General features: G+C 34.3%; 1 non-coding gene across 1 annotated transcript; it reads right to left on the bottom strand.

Moving 5' to 3' along the window:
- Window positions 1-12,611: 12,611 nt before the first annotated feature.
- On the bottom strand, window positions 12,612-12,716 carry LOC133787687 (small nucleolar RNA R71). The gene has a single exon (XR_009872691.1). It is a non-coding gene; the product is annotated as a small nucleolar RNA R71 (small nucleolar RNA).
- Between the last annotated feature and the right edge of the window lie 495 nt (window positions 12,717-13,211).

Genomic DNA, 13,211 nt, shown 5'->3' on the forward strand with positions numbered 1-13,211 from the left:
GCTCTCTGTCAGGTCAGGCGCCGCAGCTCTTTTGTAGGGGCGTTGCGGCTCAAAATGGGGAACAAGTCAAAAATCAGGTTTTGGGTTATGGGAACCCAAACCTAAGGGCTCGGGAATGATTCCCCTACCATGTTTAGTGGAATTTGGGGTCTCGAGGGTTAGGACTCAATCTTAAAACTCTTAATTGGTTTAGTTCTTGATGGATTTTCTTTAATACGTTGTGACTAGGGGTACCACCAGGTTCGAGAGCAAATGTAGAGTCCAAGAACCTTACTTAGGTAGTTAGTTAGTAGTAGTTGTAGCATGTTTATTACTGTGGATTTTGGTTCAAGTCGGGACTTAGTTGGACACTCGTAGCAACACTTGTAGATTTTATAAGTTTAACCTATAGTTTAAGAATATTAATTATAACCTAAGGTTTGATTAATATGACTGATTATGGAGATGATATTTATTATACTATAAGGTTTAGATAGACCCAATAAGATAATAACACTTGTCATATGTATGTTCAATGAGAAATTAAGCATTTTTGAGGAATAGTTTATTAAGAATAATATTTGAAAATCGTAGAGTCTGTCAGCAGCTTTGGAATCGTTAAAGGACTCCGTCAAAGCTGTTTACTCAATTCAAATTAGGCTGAAAAAGTGTAATTAAGTGTATAATATTTCAGCGTATGCCAATATATCGCAGCTCTAGGGGTGATATATCGCCACACGGGGATACGAAAAACACTTAACTTCGCACAACCACCTCGACGTGCCTCGGGAAAATGAGCCCAGGAAATATATCACCTATGGTAGGCGATATATCGGCTCTAGGGCTGCATTTTCAAATGATTTTGAAACCGAGATCATTTTAATCCTTGACCTCTTGATAAGTCCAGAATCTTTTTGACCGAGTCTTCAGCATCTGCTGAACGATTATTCAAATGTTTTTCAATTAAAAAGCCCTTATTTTATTCAAGTTAAATGAAGATCTTTTCATTCTTGAACTCTATAAATAGGACCTAGTACCTAGCCATTTCTTCATTCTTTAAGCTGAGTTCAGAGCCTACAAGCTGCTATGATTACTTTAGAGTGTTAAACACTTGGGTTGGGGTTATAAGCTTTATCATTATAAGCTTATCAAACACTTGGGAAGTAAGATTTATAGTGTATTTTGGTTTCGAGGTATAGTTCGGTTATAAAGCAATCAAAGGTATTCCTATTCCTAGTTCATCTCTATATACATTTCCTTAGTTTTTTTTATAGTTATTTTCTACTCAAATCCTAACTCAATATTCTTTATTCTTGGTTAGGCATCTAAGTTCTTAGAACTTGAGGTTCTTGTTGGTAAGTATCTTCTCGATGGTTTAGTTCATTCTTTTCATCTCTTTTCTTTTAGAAAACTCACCTCTCTATTAATGGTTTTTAGGAGTGTTCCAAAAATCCTGACCTTGTTCTCATCATCCCGGTATTTTGGTAAGGAAAATAGGATAGTTCTTATGTGATATGTGCTATATTTATATAAAATTGTTATAGTATGATTTTATGTGTTATGATATATGCATGTTTTGGGGCTTATAGTTGTTATATAACAAACCCTACACTTTTATGTTTTGGGCTTATAGTTGTTATATAGCAAACCCAACATTTTTATGTTTTTGGGGCTTATAGTTGCTTAACTAGAAAACCTCATTGTAGTTTGAGGCTTATAGTTGCTTAGTTAGCAAACCCCAATAGTTACCATGTACATGGGTTAGAATTATGATATATGTGATATAGTATATGATATATGTTCATAGTTTATGTGTATGATTATGTTTCATGCTTGTAGTAGATTTTCCTTGCTGGGCATTAGGCTCATTCCTTTATGTTTTATATGTGCAGGAAAATAGTTATGGCGGCGGGAAGGTTCTTGGCAGCTTGGGAATGTGTATTGAGGGAGAATGGAATCGATGGACTGCGTAAACGATTCGAGGATGAAGTTGTTTCTAGTCATTTAAAATTATGCTTTACATGTATTTTCCGCACTTTGTTTTGTAACGGATTTTAAGATTTAAAGTTATGATTATTTTAATATTTTCAAAACAATGGGATCCCATATCCTAAATGAATTTTCATGTATTTAACCTTTGCTTTACAATTTATAATAAAGTCATAGTTATTTCATATGTATGTTTTTCTTAAGATTAGTGTCGGTGTATAGTAGTTATTAATGGTCCAAAGTCTAGAATAAGTTGGGTTGTTACAGCAAAGGATCGTGCTCGTTGTCGCTTCACCTTATCACTTTGGACATGAGATAAGAAAACTGGCACATGCATCAAGTGTAAGGCTTAAGCCCTTGATTATAGGGCACGGGAATGACTGTGTCATGAATTCGTTTATAGTTGACTGTGTGCTGTGTTTGAATCTACGTTGATATACTTGTTTGTACTGATTGTTCGGTCAGGAGACCGCTATCAGCCTGGAGGTCGTTATCGACACTACATGCTTAATGTAGGTCGTAGTGGTGGGACATTATCTGCCTTGAGGTCGTTATCGGCACTACATGCGTAATGTAGGTCATAGTGGCGGGGCCAGGCCATAGTGGTGGGATCATTATAGGGAAGCAGTGTGCATCAATTTGGCATGAGTCGTTATACTTGCTGAATTATCTGTGCATATATGGTTATGATTTATAAAGCATGTATTTGATAGGAATTCTTATTTGAATATCTATCTTACTTGAATAAGTTTTCTTATTAGGCCTTGGCTCACGGGTGCTTTGTGGTGCAGCTAAGAGCAAAGGATAACTGACCAGCCATGAGTTTGAGAGCTCTAAGGGCGACGCTTACATACTCGGCCTACTTGACCACCACGGTTGAGATACTTTGAGGAACATGGGATATTAACCTAATTTTGCTGCTTAGGTGGTCTAATTCTGTAATTACGATAAATTTGTATTATTATTTTAAAAACTTTGGGATCTCATATGTTTAGTCAAACCCTTTTTAAATGAGAAGTACGAGTTTGTTGACCAAATTTTTTAGTGCCTAAACCATCGTTTAGTTTTAATTATACTTTTGAGTTCAAATGAATCGCTTACCGAGTTAAGCACAATGTTAAACACACAATGTAACAGTCCTGGTTTGTAGGGCGTTACATAAACCGCTTTGAGTTTTACTATCAGATCAAGTTATGGACTTGATCAATCCGTTGTACAAGTGGGGAATTTCACCAACGTCTTTCCCAAACCTCTCACAAGGACTATCAACCTCACTCAGATTGTTGAAGTGCCAATCTCACCTATAGCGAGTAGTTTACAATATCGATGCCAACCTCACCTCGATACAAATAATAGATATGAAAGTGTAAGTTCACAACAAACTCTCACTTAGACTATTGAAATACAATGAAAGAACCTAAGGAGAGATGTAAACACACTTATGATAATAAATACAAATTTTTCTCATGTCCATGTGATTTAGTGTTTTGAAAAGAAAAAAAAGTATGAAAGGTTTTGAACACTTTAGATAGTTGAATACTATTATTTTAGACTTGTATTTCTTTTTCTTTTTTTTGCGAAAGAGTGTATTTATGTAGGGGAAAGAAAAAGAGTCAGTTGGAGGCATTTTGGGGCTCTTTGACTTCATTCGATCGAGCCAATGGTCGACCGACCTATGTAGTCATTTTGTTACCGTTGAGATCTGACAAAAATATAATTTTAAAAAAAATTGCCCATACTCTAACACGTCAGTCGACCGACGTGTATAGGTCAGTCGATTGACCTAGCATATTACAAGGGGGATCGTCATTTGGCTTCAAAAAATGTGTCAACTCTTTTGAAACTTTGTTTTATATTTTAAGGTAAATATTTATATATGAAGATATTTATAAAACAAGTTTTTCATTCCCAAGAATATAAAACATATTTTAGACTCTAATAAAAGGAATTTTTTGCAAAAAAAAAATTCTTTGAAAATGTGAATTTTAGTAAAACTTTTGATGAAAAAATAATTGAGCCAATAAGTGGTTGCATTAAATATGAAAATATAAATGAGCAGCGGAATGAATCTTTTTAAAAAATATTAATACCAGCCAAGATCATACATATATGGATATATTAAATTAAACTCAAATAGATTAGAGATTACCTCTTGTAGTTTATCAAAAGTCCTCGAATCTATTTTGTATAAATCAATGATCTTCCTACCCTTATTTTGAAAGCTCACACATTGATCTTCCATACCAATCCGCAAACACACAAGGACGTGTGTAGGCACGTAGGATTCAAAAGGTTGATTTAGAAATCTCAAGATGTCTTCAACACATGACATCTAGAGAGGTTTGATAAGAGAGAGGATGTTGTGAATATATTTTCAGATTTAGAAAAATCTATCGCTTTCTTTTTCGAGAGAGGGTCTGAGCTTCAAACAACTTTGATTACTTAAAAAATTATTTCTGAAAGTATCGCTCTTTCAGTTGTATAAAGATAATTCACTTAATTAATTAATATTTATTTTATTTAAAATAAAAATGATCAATTATAACCTATTTAATTATTTAATTTTAATCATATTTTAAAATAATAATTAAATAAAAAAATAAATTTAAAAATCCAAATTCAAAATCTCAAGGACAGAAAATACCCATGTGTGGTGCCACTCACTGTACAATACAGTGAGTGGAGTTAGCCACATTAGGGACTTCCCTAATTTTTTCATTTGGTTGTTTAACTAATATTTAAGATAATATATATCCCAAAATAAATATTAGTTAATTCAAAATTAACTTTATTTTAAAATATCAGCTTTAAATAAATAAATATTTTATTATGAATAAGATCATTATTAAACTATCTCTATATTAATCCAAACATGATTAATATTTAACATATAGTTTTTCAAAATAAAAAATATATAGTTAAATAATTAATTAATTAATTCATAATTAATCAATTGCACATAACTATCACATAATTATTTCCTTGCACTGGAAAATTAATTCCTTTGCAATTAAGTCATTCTTTCTATAAATCTTTCTTTTTACTTCCTTGCCCTTGACAATGTAGGACGGGGGTTATTTGGGGAGCGTGGACCTATAATACGAAGCTCCAATATACCAAATTATTAATTAAACTTTTTAATCTAACAATCATATTCATTAATTCTGTGATTACTTCACTATAAATATAGAATTTCACTCTAAGTATTTATAGAATTATATATACGGAGTTTTCTCTTGTAGCCCATTGATATAATTAATAAATGTAGTTTTGTCCTTCATTTATTGGTTCGTTAATTAAAGCTAGTTAAGATTACTGTTTTACCATTTTAATTATGTCTTGTTCCTTAAGTACCATTAATTTACTTGTGAATAATTAATCTATAATCAAATTATAGACTTGAATTCAATAACTATTTATTTCTAAAATTAACCCTTAAGGGAACCAATATTCGATCTGTTAGGAAAGTATAGATTCCATTCTTGTAAATCATGTTCCCAGCCATTCATGATATTTAATCTCCAAAAAAAAAGTCATTAGCCTCATTATACTAAGAAACCTTAGTGAGTGAATCAAAAGATCTAATAAACACAAATAGAAGTTCATGTATACTCAGGATTTAGACTTATCTACAAATGATCATCTACTATGATAATAATTAAATATTTATGTCAAACGGTAAGTTTATAAAGATAATTAATTATCATCAGTCATTTCATATATAATCTCTATTATATACATCACCTTTACTAAGATGTCTATCGACATTAGCAATCTGAATCTAGATCACTTGCATCCCGTGTGCTTAGTAAACCGTACTAGTAACCATTCATTAAAGATTTATTACTTTAAAATGTTACTAACTATTTTATTCATTATATATGATCTTAATTCTCTCGTACTAATACAAGATCATATTTTCATGAATGAATAATGAATTTTCTAGATATTATTATATAATTAATTCAAACAATAATTATAACATTCAAATATAATAAAATTGTACTTTAATTTAAATCAATAAAATTTCTTTACATGCTTTTAGGGCATTAATACTAACAATCTCCCACTTGCCTTCAAAGCAAGTGATGCATCTCCCTTAATCCCATGTTGCATACATGACCCATAAACTACTTTGTAGGAAGTGTCTTGGTGAACAGGTCTGCCAGGTTCTGTTCCGATGCTATCTTCATAACAATCACATCACATCGGTGCACAATCTCTCTAACCATATGGTATTTCCTTTCTATATGCTTTGCTCTTTTGTGGCTTCTAGGTTCTTGGGAGTTAGCTACTGCTCCACTATTGTCACAGTACAAGATTAGTGGCTTATCCATATCTGGAACTACTTCCAAATCAGTGTAGAACTTCCTCAACCAAACCACCTCCTTAGCTGCTTCACAAGCCGCTATATACTCGGCTTCCATGGTTGAATCTGTAATACTGGATTTTTTAATACTTCTCCAGACTACAACTTCTCAACCAAGAGTGAACATTGACCCAGACGTCGACTTACGACTGTCTTTGTCTTATTGGAAATCAGAATCAATGTATCCAGAGGGTTTAACTCACCCCCTAAATATACAAGCATATAATCTCTCGTTCTCCTAAGATACTTAAGAATGTGCTTTACTGAAATTTAGTGTTCAAAACCAAGATTTGATTGATAACAACTCACATGCATAGCATATGTCGAGCCTAGTACACAACATAACATACACAAGACTCCCAACTGCTAAAGCATAGGGATACTTTCTCATGTCCTCTTCCTCCTGAGGTATCTTTGGACATTGCTCTTTAGAAAGAGTAATTCCATGTCTGGTCGATAACTAACATATCTTGGAATCCTCCATAGAGAACCTTTCAAGCACCTTACCTATATAATTAGCTTGAGAAAGTTCCAAGAGCTTGTTCTTTTAGTCCCTTAGGATTTGGATTCCCAGAACATAGCTCTCCTCGCCCAAATCTTTCATTTAGAACTTTTCGGCTAACCACTTTTTTCCGTTTGGTAGTGTCTCTACATCATTGCCAATGAGGAGAATGTCATCCACAAGAACTAGGAAAACTACCACTTTTTCTTTGATATATTTATATACGCATGCTTCGTCGACATTATGTTCGAAGCCATATGTTTTAATTGTTTCATCAAAGGTGGTATTCTAAGACCTAGATGCTTGCCATTTCAGCAACTTACACACCTTTTGATCATCCATGTTCTTGAAGAACCCTTTTGGTTGTACCATATAGATACTTTCATCAAGATAGCCATTAAGGAAGGTTGTCTTGACGTCCATCTGCCATATCTCATAATCATACATGGCAGCTATGGATAAGAGGATGCGAATGGATTTCAACATGACCACATGGGAAAATGTTTCTTCATAATCAACACCTCTCTGAGTGTAACTATTGGCTACCAGCCTTGCTTTGAAAGTCTCCACTTTCCCATCTACACCTTTTTTCTTCTTGTATATCCATTTGCACCCAATGGGCCTGACATCTTCAGGCGGGTCTACAATTCCCAGACAGAATTGGAATACATAGATTCCATTTCTTGGTTCATGGCTTCTTGCCATTTCTTCTTTTTAGTATCATCCATAGCCTGCTTTGAAACAAGGACATATGCTTCATGTTCGTAGCGAACAGGTTGTCTCACAACCCTTTCACTACGATGTTGCACTGGGGTTTCCTTTTCAGGAATAGTGGTTTCCTCGGTTTGTCATTTATCATTTAATGATGATGATGAAGGTGATGGAATCTTATCAGTTGTGTGTTCCCCCAAAACTACCTTGCTCCGATGTTTATAGTTATTCATATAGTCGTGTTCAAGGAAGGTCGCATTTGTTGAGACAAATACCTTTTGGTCCTTGGGACTATAGAAGTAACCGCCTCTTGTTTCTGGAGCATAGCCCACGAAAATGCATACTTCAGACCTTGAATCAAGTTTCTCTGATTTAGGTCTAAGAACATGAGCAGGACAGCCCCAAATGCGGAAATGGTGGAAACTAGGTTTGTTTCCATTCCACAATTCTAGTGGTGTTTTTCTTATGGTTTTAGATGGGACCATATTCAAAATGTAAGTCTCTGTTTGAAGTGCATATCCCCAGAATGAGAGAGGAAGTGAAGAGTAGCTTAACATAGACCTGACCATATCCAACAAGGTCCTGTTTCTTCTTTCTGAAACACCATTTTGCTGTGGCGTTCCAAGTGTTGTGAGTTGGGATAGAATACCATGCTCTAGTATGAAATCTTTGAATTCTAAATCCAAATTTTCACCACCTCGATTTGATCAAAGTGTTTTATGAGTCTTACCTAATTGCTTCTCAGCCTCAGCTTTGAATTTTTGAAACTTACCAAAGGTTTCAGATTTCCTAAGCATTAGATAAGTATGACCATATCTTGAGTAATCGTCAATAAAAGTGATGAAGTACTCATACCCACCTCTTACTTGTATATTTATTTGACCACAGACATCGCTGTGTATAAGCTCCAAACATTCTTTAGCTCTATTGTCTTTCACTGAGAAAGGATGTTTGGTCATTTTGCCTTCTAGACAAGTTTCACAAACTGGAACAGTTCCAACTCTTAGTTCTCTCAAAGGTCCATCTTTTGTTAACCGATATATTCTGTCTAGTCCTATATGACCAAGTCTAAGATGCCAAAGATATGTGTCATCCTCATTTGAAACTTTTTGTCTTTTGTTTCCTTGCGGTTTTGCCACTTTAAATAATTCTGAGTTATTTAGCGTTCGTTCATTAGGTTTAAGCATATATAGTCTATTTGTATGTTTTTCTTGACAAATGTTGAAACCATTCTTCGAAATAACAATCACATTATTATTAAAAGAAATATCAAAAGATTGTTCATGTAACATAGATAAAGAAACTAAGTTTCTAGAAAATCCAGGAATAAAATAGACATTATTCAAAATAAGATAATTGTTCCCAAAATATAAACAGATTGTTCCCTTTGCTCTTGTTGAAATGAGCACACCACTTCCAACTCACATAGTCACCTCACCATCAGCAAGTTCCCTTGGTGACTCAAGTATCTGCATAGAAGAACAAACATGGTTAGTGGCTCTTGAATCTAAAACCCATGATGACATAGCGTCTTCCACTATACAAGCTTCAAGTACAAACAAATCAAGTTTACCTTTCTTTTTTAGCTCAGCGAGATAATGTTTACAATTTCTCTTCCAGTGACCTTCAACTCCACAGTGGAAACACTTTCCCTTTGGTTCTTTCTTTTTGGAATTATTGTCATTCTTGTTCTCCTTGGCCTTTGGTGCCTTCTTGGACTTCTTGCCCTTACCTTTGTCATTATTCTTCTTCCTCTTCTTGCTTTTATCCTCAAAGGTTGAAGGTTTCTCCTCTGCCACATTTGCCTCAGTCTCTTTGGTTATTGTTTTGTTAAGAGACTCAAATGTCTGAAGTTCATTCAACAACTGGGTCATGTTGAACTCCAACTTATTCATAATATAGTTGGTTGTGAATGCAGAGAAAGTAGGAGTGAGCGATTCAAGTATGATGCTTACTTGTGAACGCTCATCAATGACGGCCCCATGTATTTATGCTTCATACATCATGTTGATCATGCTAAAAGACATTTTCACGCACAGAAACACATTTCTTCATCTCAATAGTCATGTAGGTTCTAGTAGCCTCATGGCTACTTTGATCAGATTGCTTCCCAAACATGGCTTGCAGAGATTCTATTATCTCAAAAGCAGTTTTCATGGGTTCATGCTTTGTTCCCAGAACATCATTCATGCTCAGAAGCATGTAACACTTAGCCTTATTATTGGATTGAATCCAAGCATCATATTTGTCCTAAATATTCTTCAGGGCATTGGCAGCGGGCTCTTCAAGACATTCCTTAGTTAGGATAAATATATGGTTCTCACGGATTAAAATCATATTCAAATTCAATTTCTATCTTATAAAATTATCACCATTAAGTTTTTCAAGTAAAAGTAAAGAAGTTATTAGATTGCCATCGTTCAACATTACTGAAAGAAATAAAATACAATAATATTACTATTTGACAAATATAAATTCTTCGGGGAGTAAACATGATGCATGAATGCAATATTAAAACACATAAACTAACATTTACTATTCCACTATAAAACTACCCAATAGATAAAGTGCCACATTAGGGTCGGTCAAGTTAAATTCAGATAGCTTATAAGACAATCTTATTTTTATTATTTAAAACTTAAAATAACTCTTTGTTTTCTTTTTTTTTTTAAATAAAGTACTGTTGGTTTGGTTATGATGCAATTATCCACCGCAATAGCTTAATTGCATCTTTGTAAGTGTAACCCATTATTTTGGAATTCATGACTTAACTTAGAGGTGTCGCCTTAGGGTCAGTCAAACTTAAAGTACATCACTCCTTCCTATCTTCGTAAGAAGTCAACCTTGGTATTAATATGTCTAGAAACCTTCCTTAGGGGGACAGAAACAAAGCTTCCACGAGGCCCTTGATAACTCTTGAATAAAGAGTTATTTCATGTGCTTTTGAACTTATAATTGTGAAAAAAAATCATGGGTGATGTTAGTTTATATTTAGCTTTTGTAGCTAACTTTGATGTTTTCATTATATTAATTAAGTTTAATTATTTTTTTAGTTTTTAATAGCTATTGCGTTAAAGATAATAGTTTCATGGATAAATATTCTCATAAGGAATGAACTAACATGTGAAACTATTTTGATTCAATTTTGTTGTTGATGGCTGAATTATCAGGGTTGCTGCAGCAAAATAGAAGCATTTTGATCAGGCGGCTTTTGGGCTCATAGAACACATGGCAGCCAATGGGTAAGCTGGAAATTTTGGCTGAGGTGGCAAGGGTAGTAAGAATTAGTCAACATATTGGAGAAAAGGACAAAAGAAAAAGGAGGAATTCATGTTTTTGGAGAAAAGGGGCAATATGGTACTTTTGGAAAGAAATGAGAAAACCTAGAATACAAAAAAGAAGGCATCAATCCTAATATGAAGGCAACAGCCATTTTTGGAAAAAACCAGCAAGCAAAAGAAAAGAGAAAAACTCATAATATCAACAAGGAAGAAGGAGGACAAACAAAGAAAGTTCAAGCATCATTTTGGATTTGTTCTTTCTTCTCTTCCTAAACTTTATTTTATTATTTTCTGAGTTGATTTATAAATCTGAATATTATGGGCTGTTTTGATTGTGGATTAATGTTTATGAACTCAGCCATGAACTAATTTTTAGGTGGCTTGAATTGTTGATGAACCCTATGTTATATTCTATCAATTTCTTGCACTTTATTTTAGTAAAATCTCATTTGTTCATTCAAGTGTGCTTATATTAATTTCTTGTTGTTGTTTGGCCAGCAATGGCATGTTATTTAATTATGTTTAATGCTGGAAAGATTAAATGTAATGGGAAGAACTTGGATGACACAAGTCATAATCTAGGTTAGGTTATGTTAGTAAGTAACATAGGGATATGTTATTTGCCTTGTGTAACTTTTGAGAATTGAACTTTGAATTGCATTCTTAAATCTAATTTTGCATAGGAATATGTTTAATTAGGTAGAATAATTAATGCCATAAAATTTGGAAAAGTTTTATGAGTCTTTAAATGAATTCTTGTTAACCTAGGAGTTTTGCTAGAATATTGTTGCTGTAATCTGTCTGCAATTTGTTCAGGATGATTAATATAGAGGAATTCAATAATTCAAGTCCATTTTGCAATCCATATATTTCTCTCAATTTTCTTATTCAGTTCAGTTTTTAAATTCAGTATTTCCATCTTTTTAATATTTTGTTTAGCCTAAAAACAACCCATTTGATTTTTAATACTTATAAGTTGTTTAGTAATTGTTTTGCTTATTTTTCTATTTTGCAATCCCTGTGGAGACGATTTACTTATCATTATATTACTTATGTGATTACGTGCACTTGCATATTTAAAATTAAACATTAAATTTATCACAACAAGTTTTTGGCGCCGTTGTTGGGGATTAGAATTAGAAATTTTAGTAATATCAATTACTTGCAATTTAATTTTTTTCTTTGTTGAGCTGACTTTGTTTGCTTGCTCTTGTGTTTTCTTAGGTGATTTACAGTATGAATGAGCAAGAAGAAATTGAACTAGCTCCTATTGACCCTGAGATTGAAAGAACGGTTAGAAGAAGACTAAGGGAACAACGGGCTCAAAGCAACCTTAATATGGCTGAAGAGGTTGAAGGAGTTGAGGGTGCTAATAATGTCACTAACGCAATTGCTATGGCTGATGATAGAGATAGAGCCATAAGGGAGTATGCTGCCCCCATGTTCAATGAGCTCAATTCGGGCATTGTTAGGCCTGAAATTCAAGCACCCCAGTTTGAGTTAAAGCCCGTAATGTTCTAAATGTTGCAAACAATGGGTCAATTTAGTGGGTTGCCTACTGAGGATCCTCATCTTCATCTCCGTTCATTTTTGGAGGTGAGTGATTCTTTCAAGCTACAAGGAGTGAGTGACGAGGCCCTAATGTTGAAATTGTTCCCTTTCTCTTTGAGGGATAGAGCTAGAGCTTGGCTAAACACCCTTCCTCCTGACTCGGTGACTACATGGAATGAGTTGGCTGAAAAATTCTTGATGAAGTACTTCCCTCCTACCAAAAATGCCAAGTTTCACAATGAAATTATGTCATTTCAGCAGCTGGAAGATAATCATTTTGTGAAGCTTGGGAGAGATTCAAGGAGTTATTGAGAAAGTGCCCACACCATGGGATTTCGCATTGTATACAAATGGAAACATTCTACAATGGGCTCAATTCTTCCACTCGTATGGTGTTAGATGCTTCAGCTAATGGGGCTATTCTCTCTAAGTCCTATAATGAAGCCTATGAGATTTTGGAGAGGATAGCTAGCAACAATTATCAATGGTCCAATGTTAGAGGCTTAACAAGTCGAAAAGTGGTTGGTATACTTGAAGTGGATGCATTGACAGCTTTGACCGCTCAAGTTTCTTCAATGACTAACCTTCTCAAGAACATGAGTTTGGGGGGAATGGTACAACCAGCTGCCATGGGACAAGTTGCTGATGTATCTTATGTTTATTGTGGAGATGGGCACGCATTTGAGAGTTATCCTTCAAATCCCACTTCAGTCTGTTATGTGGGGAATCAAAATGCCAACCGAAATAACCCATATTCGAACTCTTACAATTCAGGGTGGAGGCAGCATCCAAAACTCTCATGGGGGGGTCAAGGAGCTAGTTCAAGCGG

Source organism: Humulus lupulus, chromosome 6, assembly GCF_963169125.1.
Source record: "Humulus lupulus chromosome 6, drHumLupu1.1, whole genome shotgun sequence".
Lineage (NCBI taxonomy): Eukaryota > Viridiplantae > Streptophyta > Magnoliopsida > Rosales > Cannabaceae > Humulus > Humulus lupulus.